The sequence below is a fragment of the Halichondria panicea genome, chromosome 3, assembly GCF_963675165.1.
Source record: "Halichondria panicea chromosome 3, odHalPani1.1, whole genome shotgun sequence".
NCBI lineage: Eukaryota > Metazoa > Porifera > Demospongiae > Suberitida > Halichondriidae > Halichondria > Halichondria panicea.
The window spans coordinates 3,721,442-3,742,343 of NC_087379.1; the positions used below are offsets into that span (position 1 = coordinate 3,721,442).

The 20,902-nt window shown below is 43.8% G+C and overlaps 2 long non-coding RNA genes across 3 annotated transcripts; one reads left to right on the plus strand and one right to left on the minus strand.

The window, feature by feature from the left end:
* Positions 1 to 14,753: 14,753 nt before the first annotated feature.
* Positions 14,754 to 17,864, plus strand: LOC135332868 (uncharacterized). Its single transcript, XR_010393658.1, has 5 exons — positions 14,754 to 14,880; positions 15,188 to 15,275; positions 15,429 to 15,533; positions 15,845 to 17,633; positions 17,735 to 17,864. It is a non-coding gene; the product is annotated as an uncharacterized LOC135332868 (long non-coding RNA).
* Positions 14,806 to 20,125, minus strand: LOC135332867 (uncharacterized). Of its 2 annotated transcripts, none has more exons than XR_010393655.1 (4): positions 19,827 to 20,125; positions 19,652 to 19,740; positions 15,836 to 19,433; positions 14,806 to 15,512 (listed from the first exon to the last, which is right to left on the minus strand). It is a non-coding gene; the product is annotated as an uncharacterized LOC135332867 (long non-coding RNA). The 2 variants fall into 2 exon arrangements; XR_010393656.1 differs by having other exon boundaries at positions 19,652 to 19,746.
* Between the last annotated feature and the right edge of the window lie 777 nt (positions 20,126 to 20,902).

Here is a 20,902-nt window from a genome sequence, read left to right on the forward strand (position 1 = left end):
CGTGTGTGTGTGCGTGCGCGCGCGCGTGTGTGTGTGTGTGTGTGTGCGTGCGTGCGTGCGTGTGTGTGTGTGTGTGTGTGTGCGTGTGTGTATGTGCCCCTGTGTGAGTGTGTGCGTGCGAGTGTGTGTGTGCCCCTGTCTGTGCGTATGCCCCTGTGTGTGCCCCCTGTGTGTGCGTGTGCCTGTGTGCCCCTGTGTGTGCGTGTGCGTGTGTGTGTATGTGTGCCGTCTGTGTTGTGTGCCCCCTGTGTGTGAGTGTGTGTTTGCGTTTGTGTGTATGTGTACCACTGTGTGTGATGCCCCCTGTGTGTGCGTGTATGCACGCACACACACACACACCACACACACCGCACACACCACACACCACACCGCACACACACCACACACGCCACACACACTCACACAGTCACACATACACTCATATGCACACACCAGGGGGCACAGGGCACAGGGCACACACGCACACGCACACACACAAACGCAGGGCACACACACACACGCACACTCACTCACACACACACACACACACACACACACTCACACACAGGGGGCACACAACATAGGGGGGTACACACACACACACATACACACACACACAGGGGCAGGGGCACACGCACACACACACCACACACACACGTAGGGCACACACCACACACACACACACTCACACACACACACACACACACATACACACACACGCACACAGGGAACACGCAACAAACGCAGGGCACACACACACACACACGCACACTCACACACAGGGAGCACACATACACCACACACACACACACACACACGCACATACAACACACACACACACTCAGGGGCACACACACACACAAACACACAGGGGGCATACACACACTCACAAACCACACACACACCACACACGCACACACACACACACACACACACGCACATAACGCACACACACACACACACATACACGCATACACCAGAGGGGGCACACACAACACACAAACACACACACACACTCACGACATGCAGGGCACACACACACCACACACACACGTAGGGCAAACACACACACACACACAGGAGGCGCACACACACACACTCACACACAGGGGGACACATACAAACACATACAAACACACATACACGCACACACACACACACACACACACACGGGGACATTACACACGCACACGCACACACCACACACACACACACACGCACACACGCGCACACACGCATACACAGGGGGCACACACACAGTCACACACACACACACACACACACACACACACATGCAGGCACACACACACGTACAAGCACACACAGGGGGCACACACACACACGCAAACGCACACACCGCACACGCACACACCACATACGCCACACACAGTCACACACACACACACACTCACATGCACACACCAGGGGGCACAGGGCACACACACACGCACACACAGGGCACACGCACACACAAAACGCAGGGCACACACACACACGCACACTCACACACAGGGGGCACACATACACAACACACACACAGGGACACACACACACACTCAGGGGCACACACACACACACAAAAACACAGGGGGCATACACACACGCACACACACGCACATAACACACGTACGCACACACACACACAACGCACACACACGCACATACACCAGGGGGGGCACGCACAACACACAAACACACACACACACACTCACGACACGCAGGGCACACACACACTACACACACACGTAGGGCACACACACACACGCACACACGCACACACAGGAGGCACACACACACACACACACACACACACACACACACACACAGGGGACACATACAAACACATACAAACACACATACACGCACACACACACACACACACACACACACACACACACACAGGGACATTACACACGCACACGCACACACCACACACACGCATGCACACACACAGCACACACACACACACACACGCATACACAGGAGGCACACACACACAGTCACACACACACACACAGTACACACACACACACACACACACACACACACACACACACACACACACACACACACACACACACTACTATCTATTTATTTTGACTAATGCCTTGTGCTAATTCTAAGAACCAAAATTAGAGGTTAATGATTGTTTTGTGCTTGCCACCTATAGAAGAACCACATAGACCCATCCCCATTATCAGATACTACCACCACAAATCCTAGCCCAGACAATACAGGCCTGTACCTTATAAATTAAGCCTCCCTCAAGGTCAGATTTAGTTGACACAAGCCATGCACAAGCTAAGTTGAAGTATTACAGCAGCCAATATCAAGTCTAAGATAAGTTCTATACTTTATGTCAGCATTACCTCAAATGTGAATATAGCTTACAATCAGCATGGCCCCAAGTGAATTATTGAGTATACTAGTCGTTCTGAATGCAACAGATGAATGGGGAGGGTTGGTGCACTGTTAAAGACTCTTTAACCCATCATTCTCGACTCTCAAGGTCGGGCATCTGATTGCTTTTTTTCTACCAGTATGGTTTTGTGCTGTTTGTTCTTTTGTTTCCTTTTTTTTTTTTCTATAGCCCCTTAACTATTACTGAAGAGCTTCCCAAAATAATGTAGACACACTGTGATGACTATATGCAAAATAACCTAGATACAGATCAGATTGCATTTATAACTTTGAGCTGTTTCTAAGTTTTAGGCTGAGTCAGTAATTATGTGTCGGAAAGCCCGATCCCACCCCCTATACTTCTGTATATACCATTCTCAAACACACACACTCACATGCACACACCAGGGGGCACACACACGCACACGCACACACCATAAACACACACTCACACATATACACGCAGGGGGCACATAACACAGGGGGCACAGAGAGGTACACACACACACACACACACACACACACACACGCATACACGCACTCACACAGGTGCACACACACACACACACACAATACACACCTACAGACACACACACACACACACACCAAACACACAGGGGCACCCACACACACATACACACGTGTGCCCTCTGTGTGTGTGCCCCCTGCGTGTGTGTGTACACGCCCCTGTGTGTGCGTGTGTGTGTGCTGTGTGTGTGTGTGCGTGCCCCCTGTATGTGCGTGTGTGTGTGTGCGTGTGTTTGTGTGTGTGTGTGTGTGTGTGTGTGTGTGTGTGTGTACCTCTGTGTTCCCCCTATGTGTGCGCGTGTGTGTGAGTGTGTGTGTGCCCCCTGTGTGTGTGCGTACACACGAACACACAGGGGGCACAAACACACACATACACACACACACACAGGGCATACAGGGCATACACACTTACACACACAGGGGGCGCACAACACAGAGGGCACACATACACACACACGCACACGCACACACAGGGGGCACACACACACGCACACACACACGCACACACAGGGGCAAACAAACACGCACATACACGCACACACAGGTGGCACACACACACACACACACACACACACTCACATGCACACACTCACATGCACAAACCAGGGGGCACACACACGCACACACACGCACACGCACACACCACACACACACACACTCACACACAGGGGGCACAAAACATAGGGGGGTACACACACACACACACGCACACGCACACACAGAGGGGCACATACAACACATACACACACACAGGGGCAGGGGCACACGCACACACAAACACACACACCACACACACACACACTCACACACATATACACACACACACGCACACAGGGAACACAGGGACAAACATCACCACACACAAACACACACACACATACACACGCAGGGCACACACACACACACCACCCACACACACACACACACACACACACACACAAGCACACGCACACACCACACACACGCACACACACACGCACACACAGGGGGCACACACCACACACACATTCTCTCACATGCGCACACCAAGGGCAAGGGGCACATACACAGACACACACACACACACACAAATACACGCACACCAGAGGGGGCACAAACAACACACAAACACACATACACAGCACACACAGGGGCACACACACACCACACACGCACACACACACACACAGGGGCACACAACACAGGGGCACACATACACACGCACACGCACACGCACACACACACACACTCACACGGGGGCATCACACACACACAGGGGGGGCACAAACACGCACACACACACACGCACACACACACACACAGGGCACACACACACACACACGGGGGCATCACAGGGGGGGGCACAAACACGCACACAAACACACACGCAGGGCACACACACACACACGTACAAGCACACACAGGGGGCACACACACACGCGAACGCACTCACCACACACGCACACGCACACACCACACACGCCACACACAGTCACACACACAGTCACACACACACACACACTCACAGGCACACACCAGGGGGCACAGGGCACACACACACGCACACACAGGGCACACGCACACACACACAAACGCAAGGCACACACACACACACGCACACTCACACACACACAGGGGGCACACATACACACCACACACACACGCACACGCATATACAACACACACACAGACACAGGGACACACACACACACACTCAGGGGCACACACACACACAAACACACAGGGGGCATACACACACGCACACACACGCACACAGCACACACACTCACACACATGCACACACTGCACACATACCACACACGCACACACACACACACACACACGCACATAACACACGCACACACACACACACATACACGCATACACCAGAGGGGGCACACACAACACACAAACACACACACACACTCACGACACGCAGGGCACACACACACCACACACACACATAGGGCACACACACACACGCACACACAGGAGGCACACACACACACACACACACACACACACACGGGGACATTACACACGCACATGCACACACCACACACACACACGCACGCACACACACACACACACACACACACACGCATACACAGGGGGCACACACACAGTCACACACACACACACACACACACACACACACACACACACACACACTACTATCTATTTATTTTGACTAATGCCTGTTGCTAATTCTAAGAACCAACATTTGAGGTCAATGTTTGTTTTGTGCTTGCTTCAGCTTAACCACATAGAAGAACCCACATTCCCCATGCAACCCCACTATCAACTACATGTACCACAAAGCCTGGCCCAGACAATACAGTGTTGTACTTTATACCTAAGCCCCCCTCAGAAGTTTTCTTTTAAAAGCCAACTTGAAGTATCACAGCAACCAATATCAAGTCCAAGTTAGAAGATAAGTCTTATTCATGTCAGCTTGACCTCAACGTTTTACAGCTTTACAATAATTATTCAGCATGGCCCCAATGTGAATAGATGTACAATAACTATTGAGTGTTATAATTATAGTACTGTAGTTGTGTGAATGCAACAGATGAATGGGGAGAGTTGGTGCACCGTTAAAGACTCTTTAACCCATCATTCTCGGCTCTCCAGGCCGAGCATCTGTTTGCTTTTTTGTTTCTGTCTGTTCTCTGCCTTGTGGTGTTTGCCTTTCTATGTTAATTAACCTATATACCCTTTAATTGTGCATACTTTAATTAAAGCACAGATTCTAAATTTAGGAATAAATCAGATCAGCATGTCAGCATAGCCAGTTGGCCACCCCCAGTAACATATGTGGATCGATATGGACATACATGTAGACAGCTAATTATGACATAAACTTCTAACCATTGGTGTGTGTAGAAACGAAGACGCTTGCAGCATTTTCTTAAAAAGCACAGCCTCACAGAAAGTAAAATCCTTTATCAATTACTACATCTACATAATTACCCAAACCCCCCTCCCCCTGGCCTCCCCTGAGAGTATTAAAAACCAGCAGATCAGACTCAGCAGATCAGACTAAAAAATACAATTCAAAGTAAAAAGACTAGATTACAAGAACTGAAGGTAAACCACATAGTAAATTGCATATTATTGTTAGAAGTATGAATACAAATAATAATAACTATATAGCTAGCTTACCAACTTATAGTACAGTTATTCCTGCAACCATGTGTCTCATAAGCAAGTTAACGTGTAAGTGTATTAGTTAATGTACAGTGTAGAGGGGTTTATGACAGTAAACCTCCCGACTACGAGGGCGTAAGCCCGAGGGGGAGGTATGGTTTACTGTCATAAACCCCGAGGCACTGTGCATTAATTCCCATCTGATTGGCTGACTGGTTGCTATGCATCAAGATCAAGCTGCATGACTACCACATAGCAACACTATTCCACACTCAAATCCTTGCACAGCCTGGACAGAATATGAGCAGCCAGCCCCTCCCTCAAAGCAACCGGTACAGAGCCACTCCCCCTCTCTGTTCAATTAGTCAGCCCCTCCCTCCACTTACTGCACAGCAACCAACCAGAAGAAACAACACAGCTAGCTCTAGACGGTGTCTAGACCAGCTCTCTCCAGCTATGCCAGGCTGGTAGGCAAGCAAAGGTAAGCTTAAAATAGCCACTCCTATATTATTACTAAACTGGCTTCTTTTTATTTAAATACAGATGTTGAACAGGCCTAGTGCACTGCGTGCAGTACTAGTGCTAGTGAGCAAGGCTCAGCCTGAGCCCTAGCCCTCTCCCAGAGTGTCTCTAAAGCAACTCCAAAGCAACTCCTTCTGCAAGCACACAGCAGAATTTTGATGAACTACTCTACAGACTTACACCCTATGTTTTCATTTATGACTTCTCATGCAAGACTTTCATTCATCGAAAACACCATTAATTTATACCATATTTTCCCTTGTAGCCCTGAGGTGCCAATTTATGACAGTTAAACCCCACTAGACTACATGGCAAAAGTGTAGTAGGTGGGAAATATTATTTCAATCTCTCACACACGCACACGCACACGCACACACACCCACACACCCACACACACACTCACGCACACACACACGTACACAACACACACACGTACACACAGGGGCAAACACATCACACATCACGCACACACACGCACACACTCACACATACACGCACACACACTCACACACTACACACTCACACACTACACACACGCACGACACACACGCACGACACACACACACACGCACACACAGGGGGGCACACACACATACACACACACACGCAAACACATCACGCACACACACAGACGCACACAAACACACACACACAGGGGGCTCACACACACCACACGCACACACCACACGCACACACACACTCCACGCACACACACACTCGCACACACACACTCACATACACACACACACACGCACACACACACACACGCACACACACAGGGGACACACACACACACACGCACACATACCAACACACACACATACCACACACAGGGGACACACACACACACGCACACGCACCCACACACACACACCACACACAGGGGCTCACACACACCACACACACACACGCACACACAGGGGCACACAACACAGGGGGCACACACACACACAAGCACACACAGGGGGGACACACACACACACGACACACACACAGGGGCACACACACGCACACACACACACACACGCACACACACGCACACACACACACACACTCACGCACACACACGCACTCACGCACACACACACATGCGCCTTGAATTGATACCTATAGCTCGACTCTGAGGTGAGTTTAATAAGCCACACCTATTCAACTGTATTGTAGGCCTTAAGCTATGGGGTGTTATCTGTGTCAAAATTACTCAGTGTGCAATGTGCAGTGTGCAGTGTGCATATGTCAGTGTGCAATGTGCATATGTCAGTGTAGTGTCAGTGTGCAATGTCACTGTGCCTATGTCAGTGTGCAGTATGCAATGTGCCTATGTCAACATGTAGTTATGAATGCTACCAATGATGCCTATGTACCACATATACATGTACATGCATAAGATCTACACTTGTAGTGATTCCTCTGAGATCTACATGTATATGTGGAGGTCAAAGGTGAACACGATTAGGCTAGGTGTGCTCTAAATGCAAAACGTGGCTTCACTTGCTAGTAGGCTTGATGCACTTGTTGTTAGTATTGATGTAGATGACACTGACGAGTTAGAAAACGCCTGGAATCACTATAATTATGCTGACTTGATAATTATGCTGACTTGATCGAAACTGATTTAAGTTTTGGTGGTCTAATTCCTTCTAAAGTATGGCAGGCCTGCATTCGAAATTTCCCCTAGTGAGTCTCGTGGACCTCCAGTTCACGTCAGTACTGTTTGTAGCCTCTCATATGAGAGACTAACTATTGCTGTATCAGTCGATGAGATTGTGACAACAATATCTGCACACACAAAAACGATGAACGGTCGGCACAGGGAATAATTATTCAACAAATTCGAATAAGAGAATCTCTACGCTGGACTGATCCTGAGGGTATAGCTAGTAGCCTTCATACCAGTGTACGTCATACCAGTGTACGTCGACGAGTCTACCACCCCAATATTTATGGCACATAGATATAAATTAGTAAGGTATGATACGTGATTACCTTAATATTGTAAACAGGTACTATAATTTTAGTGAATTTGTAAATTGATAATAAAACGCATGCAGCTGTATAAACCAGTGTCGAAATTATATATACATGCATAATTATTAATGCATAATTATTATACTTTTAACCCATGACTTGTCGGTTATTCAAGGTTGCCTGTGTTTTTGAAGTGTTCCACTACCAACACTTTGGTTTTTCAGTATTTCCTTGAAGCGGTTAACAAGTACGGATGTCCGATATGGGAGGAGAAAATATTAAGGTAGCCGAATACATGTGGTCTCGCCAGCACACTGGATTGGGTGAAGGTACCGTATAGCGGGAAATTTTCGTGGGGTGCAAATTTTCGCGTTTTTCGAGGGCAGAGTAGTCAACACGAAAATTAAAACTGGGATAAACTCCCACGCACCGGTATACGCAGGTGCAAAACCTATTGGTGGGTGTGGTGGGTGTGGTTTATTGGCATTGACACGAAAATTAAAACCGCGAAAATTTCTGCTGAGGGCTCTGGGAGCCAAATAGCGAAAATTTGCACCCGCGAAAATTTCCCGCTATACGGTATGATTATGGGTCGATCGGTTCATAACCAAAGAATCGAGAGACTTTGGAGAGATGTGTATCAAGGTTGTCTCGGTCTATTCTCGGTCTATACTACAACATTTTCTCTTACCTCGAAACGTGTGGACATTGTGGCTATTGCTGTGCTGCTGCTCATTATACTTAGTTCTATCTAAGCTAACAACTCACTCTAGCGCTTAGCCCTCCTGGTCTTTGCAAAGGAGAAATAACAGAAAGTTGTTTGATGTAGCAGCCTCATCTTGGATAGTAGGCTTCCCAGGGATACGGTCAACAATTTTTTGACAAAGTACAAGGATAAATCAGCTAAGGAAGGCTTATGGAAGTCATCTATTGCCTCACAAGCTTTACTAGAGGGTGTTTTAAACGCCGACTAAGTCACTTCTCTAAACTAGCTGAATTACTGCAAAATGAAAAGGGAGTGGTACGTTGAAGTAATGAACGCGTGGGCGGAACCATGGCGACCATGTGGGCGGGGCTTATAATTTGCAAATTCAGCAATAATTGAAGGTCCCAGTCCTTAATGCACGTGAGTAGCCTTTCAGTGAGTTCCCAAATTTCCTTAATGATCGGCGCTTATCGCTTCCAGTTTTGTCAATCCATACAAATGCGCTAAGAAGTCAGCTCTATACTTCTTTGCTTGGCAATATACTTTCTTGTGAATCCAGCTTCAGTATCACTCCAGTTGCATGATCAGTAGCTCATGATAATCATCTTAAGTGCCTGGTTGGTGGCGTTGATTTTTGGCCGAGAAAAAATTCTGTGAGCAGAGCTCCTATGTCTTTGTAAGAGAGGTTCATTCACTCTCCAGGCTGAATATGCAGCTTTCCTCCCAGGTCCAGGTTCAGCAGACATCTTCGATTTTTAAAATTACAGCAGCCTCGAATCCAGGCGTATTTTAATCGGCCTGGTCTCGAGGCTAGGTACAACGGCGCGTGGGATACGCCGTACAATACACATATTCGAAGGGAAGTGAAACCAGCACATGCGCGTTGGTATCTTTAATATGCTAATAAGTGACCGTTTGATAATGTTCGTAGTACAACCTCAGTGAAACCTCGGTTCTAGAGCAGCTAGACAGTGAGCCTTATTGAGTGAGAGGATAGCTACCTGAGGAAGAAGCTCTTGCGATGGATAGATCTGGTAAGTCTAGAGTAGCATATGTATGTATTTAGGCTAGTTAGTACAGCAGTGGACAATGAGCCACCATTGAACTTGTAAACTAAATTTGTGATGGGATTTTCTTCTCACCTGGATGCCACAGTCACCTGGATGCCACAGCTTACAGCCTTATCACAACAGTATCTTGTTTTAAATAGTGGCAGATTTTGAGCGAGCAAAAGCTAAACTTTGCTCTAGGTACGGGATCGTATTTTCAGTGGTTTTCCATACCCATACCTTTGCAGGCTACATAGTAATTACCTGTCTGTGTTATTTTAATCCACCTACACATTACAAATCAATGAAGGTCAAAGTACACTAGAGGGTAAAGTACACTAGAGGGTGCGAGCAGTCAGGTGCACGTGTAGCTAGCTAGCTAGCTTACCAGAATAAATAGCTAGCTATAGCTATGTCTCAGTACTACTATCCCGGGAGTAATTTTGATCCATCCACAGTTGTCAGTGTCTGGCAGAGGTCCCCCGGCTGGGCTGCAACCTCAAGTAAGAGTAATTCATATCAATCAGGCCTAGTACTATGCTATTGTTCTATAAGTTCACCATCAAAATCTTTGTGGAACACGAGTCTGTAGGTGGATTCTCCACAAGACTTTTACAAGTATTTGGTTTGCTCAGGGTGAGCAACAAGAGTTTGGCATGGTATTAATACAAAGTTCAGGTCAAAGTTCAGGTCAGCTCAAGAATGCATCATTTGGTGAAAAACTGCCTGAATTATGTACCAGACATTTTGAAAAAACTCTGAAATCACTCTATGGTGTGAGTGTAGGCAACAAAACGCGGTAAAAAGAGGAACCCTGTAGGCAGTGTGCAGCCAAGCGAACAACTGATGGAGAGACTCTTTGTGAAAAACATGGCGAAGATTACAGCGGACCGCAGTATCAAGTGTGGGCAGTATCAAGTGTGGGCAAGGATGAAACTCAATGGGCAGCTTTCCTGACTACCTACTGTTTGGTGCAACACCAGGTGGTCGAAAGAAGACACAGGGTACAGCTCTAACAAGTGCAGCTACAGGGACGCTTAGAGGAAGTGAGCCGCCATCTAATTCTCTGTCATTGTCTCCTGGCAAAAGAGCTCGTGTTTCAAGCATATATTTAGAGCAACTAAAAACTAACGAATTTGATGAACAGAAAGTTTGCTCTAAGTGAGCTGAACAAGTGACAATCTAGTGCATATAATTATACAACAGATTTTGTATTTGTACATGGTGCATCCTATGTATCCACAATCTTTGACTCAACCGTAACTTGCAAAAGCGTCAAGTATGACATCATTAATTTCAGAACAGGAGCCTTAAACACTCCATCATGTCAGGCGAGTATGGAGGAAGAAAGATCACTACAGCCAGGTACTACATACAGCCAGGTACTACATGGTGGATACTGGAATACTACTACGCTTTATAGAATTGAATGGTAGCGGAGAAGACATCGCTCAAAGTACTCACAGAACACATTTGCATCGACATTTTCAGTAGTGTCAAGCATACCATCATTGTTGAGTACCTAAGGGCGTACCCAAAACGACGAAGAGCATTTCTTTGTCTGTATTTCATGCGGATAAATAAAAGCCTGTTGTTCACAAAGGTGAACAGTTCTGGTTGGATCAACATTCAATCTATTTGCTACCTCTTCCCTCTTCACTCATTACACATATCTCATTACACATATCTGATGAACCATCCTCCACACTAGAGTATAAATATGATCTAGGGCAGAATGACACGCATGACCCAACAGAAGCCAACCAAAACACTAATTTTATAGTGTTTACTACATTGCAGTGCTCTGGAGTATAGGTATGGAAAAACCACTGTACCAGGAACAATTCAAATCCTATCCATACTTCTCTGAGACTCCAGGCTTCTTTACTGTGATCCTAGTTCTACCGTGCATAAATCTATGTACCACTAAAACTCTGTTGTTCTCAAATTTAGTTCTGAGTCAGTGCTGTGCTAGCCCGAATCCAGGCCGATTAAAATACGGCCTGGTAGGCTTGGTCCATACACGCCCACCTACTATCTACTATCTTTATAGCCTAGCTAGCTAGCTGTGGCCCTCTATGGCCGTAGATAGTGCACATGCGCGAATAGTGCACATGCGCGAACTGAGTTACCCATCTGGATACTTTAGTAAACCTTTATATTGTTTACTAGTTTCTTTCCGTATTCTTTCTGTATCAAATATTTGTTGAGAAGACTTGCTGGCTAGCTGTGGCCCTCTATGGTAGAAAGCTTGTACCACTAGTCTGAAGCCAGACTCATTTGTACAGAAACTGAGTTCAAAACATCCCGACCATCCAACCGGTAGACAGCTCAGCCGGTACCTAGTTTCTTTGTAATCATATCACGGTTTGCAGCTCTAGGTTTGTTTGTTTGTCTGTTTGTTTGAGTATGCCTTCACACAACAGTAAGATATGGATGTTAAAGTTTCTTTGTCGAATAAAAGTGAGCCGTTGGCAGCTGCTAACAACTACACATACCAGGAACAATGGAACAAGGTCACTAAAGTAGAAAGCTGTGCTGACTACGTATTTGCAGCTGAAGTGATCCTGTACGAACAATAAAAAGCTAAAATTGTGACTGGTTCCTATATACTCCAGCCTGGCAGGACTCTCTAAGCCTAAGCTGTGATCCCCTGCCTCCAGTATTTAGCTATTGAGTTGCTGTGCTGGTCATACAGATACTTTCTTGTCATCAGCCGAGGGTTTGCAGGGTTTGCAGCTATATTACTATTGCACTTTGCATTTTGACCCAATGACCACAATAAAATAGACTCCACCCTTTTCGCCTACAAAATTACAGTGTAACTAGAGCATTAAAGTGCATTAAAGTGCAAACCCTCGCCTGGTGACATGATAATAAAAAAACCAGAAGAGCAGTGCATGTAGCATGTATGACTAGCATGAGTACAGCAACTCAAGAGCAATAAAACTAAACTAACAACGTACATACATGAGACATGCACTATGGACTGGATCACAGCAAAGGAGTCAAAGGAGTCTTATACTAAGGGCTGGAGTATGTATCAGTCAACAACCAGTCATTTCTTGACAGTATTCAATTGTTCCTGGTACGGGATCTCATTTCAGCTGAAAATACATAATCAAGCCTTGACTACGTATTTTTAGCTGAAGTGATCCCGTACCTTGACTCAAGGCCACGTGGCAAGTTTAAGCTTCTTAGCTTTTGCTCGCTTTTACTCGACAAAGAAGCTTTAACATCAAAATCTGCCACTATTTAACCCTTTCCCCGTTGAAGCCGTCATATGACGGCCACTCTAGTGGTCATTTTCAAAAATTCGTTGTGCACGCTGTGTTGGAGCTATGCGCACCTGTAGGTACCAACACATGCGCATTGAGCTGCTCATATGCTGCCTCGAGGTACACTTTGTACAGTAATGTCGAAAGAAAAGTGACCGTTTGATGATGTGTCAGTGAGGTTCTAGAGTAGCTTGACAGTGATGCTTATGGCCTTGTTGAGTGAGAGGAGAGAGGACAGTGACTGGGATCATAGCTAGATAAAAAGCTACCTCCACAGGAGGAAATTGATCAGTTTCCAGCTTGGAAACTAGCTTGTATACCAAAGTGGACAAGTGGAAAAGTGGAATGCAAGATTGTACACTGTACATCTCCCAGACTAGAAACTACTGATAAATGAACCAAAATTTCTCAAGCAATATCCATACTTGTAAATGTTCAGTTTCCATCCTTGCATATGTCCTGTTGCATGCCAAATATGGACTTGAAAACTTCTAGCAAACTATTTTGTATGCACTTGGAAACTTCTAGCACACTATTTTGTATGCACTTGGAAACTTCTAGCAAACTATTTTGTATGCACTTGGAAACTTCTAGCAAACTATTGCAGAATATTAATCAAAATTAATTATTAATTATTATGAATGCAATAATTATGACAAAGGTATGTATTATACATGAATCATAGTTAGTTTTACTGTTCTGTTCACACATTCAGTTCAGCAACCCCTGGCAGTAGCATAAGTCCACTTAATCAGAGCACAACAAGATAGTAACCATGGTAATAGTGTTATCAAATTAATGGTATTTATGTCCACAATACATTTTGGGTGAAATAGTACCCAAGAGGGTACTATTGTCAAGATATTATACAATAAATCTGAGTTGTATACAGTACACTTCATCTTAAATTTAATGCTGTTTTGCATGCTGGTCATGCTTCAAAGATCTACTCGCTGCTGACCAAGCAATACCAACTGTAACCACACGCTCACGCTCAAAACAAAAACGGCTATCGGATAGCACAATCAAAGTACTATCAAAAAAGCGTAGGGCATATATCAAATCAAAACAAACCCAATCATCAGAGTCAAACTAAGCTTTAGTTTGCTAATCCATGAATCAAAATCCAAGAGAACGTGGCTTGTCATTGTGAAATGGCATCATCACAGGGTGGTGCTTAGGGTGCTCCAGCACCCCCATCCAGACTCTGGTGCTCCAGCACCCTATCCAGACTAACAAAAAGCTAGTGCAAGGCTAACTTATAAGAAAGTTTGTGCGGACAGATGATGCTATCAGAGGCAGCACTGGCAGTGGCAAAAAAGTGAGTACAAGCTATAACAAGCTTCCTAAGCTGTATGTGTTAACTCTACTGAATGTTTAGAGTCTTCTTTAGGGCCTGCATCACCTATTACACCTATTATAGACAGGCCGTAAGATTAAAATATTAAAAATTCAATTGGTTGTAGTTGCATACAGTACTGTTTTGCATGCCTACATTGTATGTAGAATCGCTAGAAGCTTTATGGTTAGTACTGACTGTACATGATAGATAGTAGTTGTATCTAGAATTTTTAGTGCTGAAAAGCATTGATTAGCCTTCTTTGTGTACGTACATACACTACGTTTAGGTGTGGCTGGATCCAATAATCAGAGATGGGGCCACATATGTACATGTACAGTGAACGTGAACAGAGGAACAGTGGCAGTAGCAGCGAGGTGAGCCAGGGTACATATTATGTGTGTTGACTACTAACCTATAGTGTTTTTTGAAATAGTAAAGTAATAGCCTCTCCTTTCATTCTTTGAGCCTTGAAAACATTTTTTTGACTATCAAGTATAACAATAATATAATTCTTTGCGTAACAATAGGTAAAAGTGTCTGTGTCTGTGGCTACTGCTGTCCGTGAGTACTTCCGTGAGTACTTGCTGTCACTGCCCAGTGCCCCTTCACCTCTGTCAAGAGTGGAATACATGGTTAGACACATCCTCGCCTAAATTCACACACACACACACACACACACACACACACACACACGCACGCAAGCATAATTATACACACGGCATTATTATACGTACACGCACACACGCACACACACACACACCACCACACACTCTCACTCACACACACACCTCACTCACACACACACAAACACTCGCACACACACTCGCACACACACGCACACGCAAGCATACACACACGCACACGCAAGCATACACACACACACACACACACCACACACATATACGCACACACATCACAAATACAAGCACATTACTTTGTACAGGAAGGTTGACGTTCGTGGTAGGACTGTCACAACAGTGGTGGTCAGCAGTATTCGAATTCCTCAGTGTCATGTCCTGTCCAGATCTACATTTTTGCTAATAATTATTGTTGTAATTATTGTTGTTAGTCCATGCATTGAGTGAAGCTATTTTATTTGTTGGTTGGAGTAATGTAACTCCTCTCTAAACTGTTATTGATCAGAAAATTCATCATCACTGCCCTCCATGACTGGCACGTCTCTGTCTATTTTGCTGTACTCAGCTGTTAGATCTTCTATGTCAATCTCTGCAGGTCCCCATTGTCCAGAATTTCTTGCAGCACCTCCTCACTGGTCTAGAGTTCTATATAATTTTTGAAAGTGTTTGTTTATGCCAATAATTTAGCTGCATATTCAAGCAGGTATTGCAAAAACATAGTATGAGTTTTTGACTGCATATATACTTACCTGAGTGACGCCAATAGGCGTTATTGGCGGTTAAGAGATATCCATTTGGGACTTATGCCCACCCAATACTTATGCCCACCCACTACTTATGCCCACCCTATAACTCATTTGGTCCCTTTTATAGGTACTAGTGGGAACATGGAATTCAGCAAAACTAATGAATACTAATGAATATGAATACTAATGAATACACTAAATTCCTTCAAAACACATGTACACATGTCAACGTCATTGGGTAACAAGTTAGTTATTGCAGGCGCCCTCGTGCACTCGTGCATCGTGCAACATGCCTATTGCTCCAGTGCAATATATGGCTAATACTTAATGGTGTTTTGCAAAAAAAGCTGCCTTAACCTTACCTGAGTAGTACGAGGTCCAGCACGTTGCTGTCTTTTTGACATGCTGATCAAGCGCACAGTTTTTTTATAATTTCACACATGGATTGATATCGGGCACCAGTGTCGTTAAGGTTATTGGGATATATTGGTATATGTGAATATATCTTTTGGAACTTTGCAATAATGTAGTCTTATAATGAAGGAACATGTTGAACGTGTTTTTAAAGTCATGTGACTTTCAGGACTTTCAGGGGTGGAGCTACAGTGAAATATACAACTTTACAATTTCTGGAATACATACAAGTGCAGCCACACCGCCAAATTTTTTATAAAGTGCAACTCGCAACTCAGTTTTACCATTTTTATGGCGCCCGGATATGATGTCCACCAACCAGACGGATCAATAAAGTCCAGCCCTCGGCGACCCATGTTTTCTTTGTTCACATTAGGAGGCCATACCTAATCCGTTCCCCCTCCCAACGTTTCGTGCCAGTACACAGTACTGAACATAATTTGTCTCTCAAGAAGTTGCTAGATGCAGACAGGAAATATATGGTACAGACGTTAACGACAATGTTAATGACGTATGACCAAAAGCCTTCATGCTTAATCGTTGCAAAATCATTGGTACACAAACATGATTTTCTTAAAGACAGATGGAAATACTAGGGGCATGTATAGATTAGGAGTCTAAATATTACAAAAATTCATGTGCAGAACTCTTGGAAGTGGTTCAATCGGAAAGTATCAGAGCAACCTACATGTAGTCCGGCCAAAAAACCGAAGAAAAACCCCAGAGTAGAGAAGCATCAGTATCCTATTATCCCCGATGATGAAACATCTGTTGAACGAAATGTCAAGAAGAAACAGAAAAAGCTGGAAAACAGAATTACCAGCAGTTGAAGGAGCTAATGGCTCGTACACTACTGACGCGTACTGAATGGATCAGAACTGAGTGTCCTCCCCTTAAAACAATTTTGGAACAATAATTATCCTCTTCTAAAAAGGTGATTAAGGTGTAGTAATTAAGGTGACTAGATTGTCGACATAGTTTTTTTTATGCACCTTACTATATTTAATTTGCAATTACAAAATAATGTACATATAGGTTGATCAAGAATTCAGTCTGATATCCCAGAAGGATGAGCTTAGAGATAATTTCGAAGAATGTTTGTTAAAGTGGGCTCCCATTCAAGTCGCTGTAGATGACGATCCAGCAGGTGTGTATTTATAATGTATGACTGAAATACTCCCCACACAGACAAAGTAGTTTTGACAGCATTAAGGTGTTTGTTTGTCTCTCCTAATGGTGCCAACAAAGATAAAAAAAACCTGACGGTGATATACCATTCGTGATGAAATTTGTGCCTGTAAGTTTTTATTGGGACAGCTCCATCTGAAGCTGCTGACAATCAGCCACACATTGTGGTAATTACTGACGATGATGATGACGATCAGCACAAACTCTTACTCTGAAGACCGATAATCTTATGGTAGCAACTTACTTTCTCGTAGCGTCACACTATGTCACACAAAAGCCAAAGACTTGCTTACCTTTCTTGTCTCTAAGGTGGCTGGCAGCATCAAGGTGTCCGGTTATAAGTGGGGAACGATGGTGGCCACGCACATCAGTGGTCTAAGTCAACTGTACCAACAAGAAACTGCGGCAATTAATATGGAAGATTACTGAGTACTGTTTATAAAATAATGTGTATATATGATGTATATTTTTCTACTATTGTTGCATGTATTTTTTAAAATTAAATTAAATAAAACAAAATAATTACGTTAAAAGGACAGACCAGTATTTGTGATGACATTACATCAACCTGTTGGATTAACAACACTTTGTACGTGTTTTAAATTGACGTTAAAAAACATTACTCGTTAAAATAAAATAATTACGTTGAAAGGACAGACCAGTATTCATGACGACATTACATCAACCTGTTGGACCTGTTGGATTAACACCACTATGTAGAATGTACACCCCTGCCTTTGTTAATATAACACAACACGTGCCTGTTTTTGTTAATTTAACAATATCACTAATCTGTCAGATCAACAAAGCCATAGAATAAACTGACATATGATTGTTAATATAACTGGGGAACAATACCTATCTTTGTTAATTGAATTCTATGTTTAAACAACAAACAATTATTATGTTATTTCATTTTCGCTACTGGTACATATATTTTTTGTTAATTTGACAAATCATTTTACGAGTCCTAGAATGCCTAGCCTTCATCTAACTAACTCGTCTTCTCCAGAAATCTGCTATACGGAAGTGCCCGGAAATCAATAATTGACGTTTGAGGCGTTGCAGTACTTCGTAGCGTTCCCTCGAACATATCTACAGATAGAAAATCTCAGGTAGGTTAAGGACTGGGACCAGCAATAATTGCTGGATCAGCTAAAACGCAGCCACGCCCACGATTATGTTTTGTGTGGTTTAGCTACCAGCGGGTATATTGGTATATTATAGGTTGAAGTGCCTCTTATAAATGTCTTTTTTATGTTGGTCCCAGTCCTTAAATGAAAAGCAGTTTTCATGGGAAATTCATGGATACAAATTAGAATTTCAAAGATTGAGCATTGTGAAATATCCATTAAAATTTAATAATAGTTATAAAGTGAGTCAAAATTTACATATCCATCAAATGAAACTTAAAACGTACATGCTATGGCCACGAACATTTGTATGCCATAACATAACATAATATCTTCTGTCTCTTTTTCCTCTCCCAGTGCACACGTAGAAGGATCGTTCTTTTCGTTATCTCTGACAACCAATATTTCGAGCCCTATGTGCATATAAAAAATTTCTATTGATTTGCATTCATGAGGAATAACAGTGAATACAATAGATTTACCTGTATAAACATAATTATTATGAGACTGCATGTGTATAATTATTAATTATTGTAGAGATACACCAACACACACAGAACACTAATAAACAGGTAGGTACGTATTAACTGTTGTCTACTGCTAGCCAGAACAACTGCCTGGAGAAACTCACTTATAATAAGAAGCCACTCTTGGTCCCTCCTTATTTCTGACTACTTTGACTCAAGTCTCAAGTCTCTCTAGTAGAATCCTAGGCTGCAGCTGCAGCTGCAAAGTATATATAATTATAGGTATTTTACTGTTGGATGTGTACAGCTATTATACTGCCTGGAGAAAGAGAAACTCACCACTTGCTATCCTGGTCATGACACCATCCTCTGTTTCATCCTCTTTGAGCCTTTGTTCCCTGGTATACGTAGTAGTGGCGTACATGGTATCCTCTGAAGTTTCCCTGCTTTAATTTTTAGACTCTCAGTTCTGGAGCTATAGCAACTAGTAACTGCGCATGCGCGCTGCACTGGGCTTTATATAGAAATTCTGAAAAAAGAAAAGAAAAGCAACCAACAACCAACAGAGTCAAAGACTTAAATGAGAACTCAATGGTCTTCTCTTGCTTTATGGAGGGGTGTCTGCAAGATCCACCAGACATGATCCAAATTTTCTTGTTCAGTGCTCACATGATATTAAATTTAGGCCATACATTTTTACCTGCTGCAATCATTATCAGGCCAAAAATTAATATTATTTTACTGTTAGTTTCATGGAGTTGTCAAAAACAGCATACCCATCAAATCACCGTGAATACAACGTGAATACGAAAATCATGGTGATTTCACGATGTTTTACAGTTAAAGCTGTTATCAATGAAAAGTTTCATTGGTTGCTACTACAATAATTAATTGCTTTTTCATTTGCGATTCAAAGGATAGAGGCCAGTAGTGTGGAGATGAGTACAGGGTTTTGCAGAGTTCTTATAACATGAACTTTTAATCAGTCTGCACATGCTACCTTAGTTATCTCAAAAGATCTCACCGCTGACTATAGCTAAGTTTACTCTGCGCACTTAAGGCCCGGGTCCAGATTTCAACACCAAAATTTACACTATGTTCATACTGCTGTATTATTTGCAATATACAGTGTATGCTGCATCAAAATGATCCAAAATGAAGCTCAATGTTTTATTTTTCCAAAAAACTAATTAGCTTAATTCAATTATGCTAATTAGTCCCATAAATGGTGATGACGTCATGGCACTTTCAGAAAGAGAAGTGCAAATACGGCGTTGAAGATGCCAAGATCAAGCTTCAAAAACAAGGCTAGTTGAACATCTCATAGCTAGGTACTAGTATCCTTGATGGGAAGAGTAGGAGTTATTGTATTCTTGAGATACACAAAATAGCCTACCTCTAGAGTGGCTGTCAGA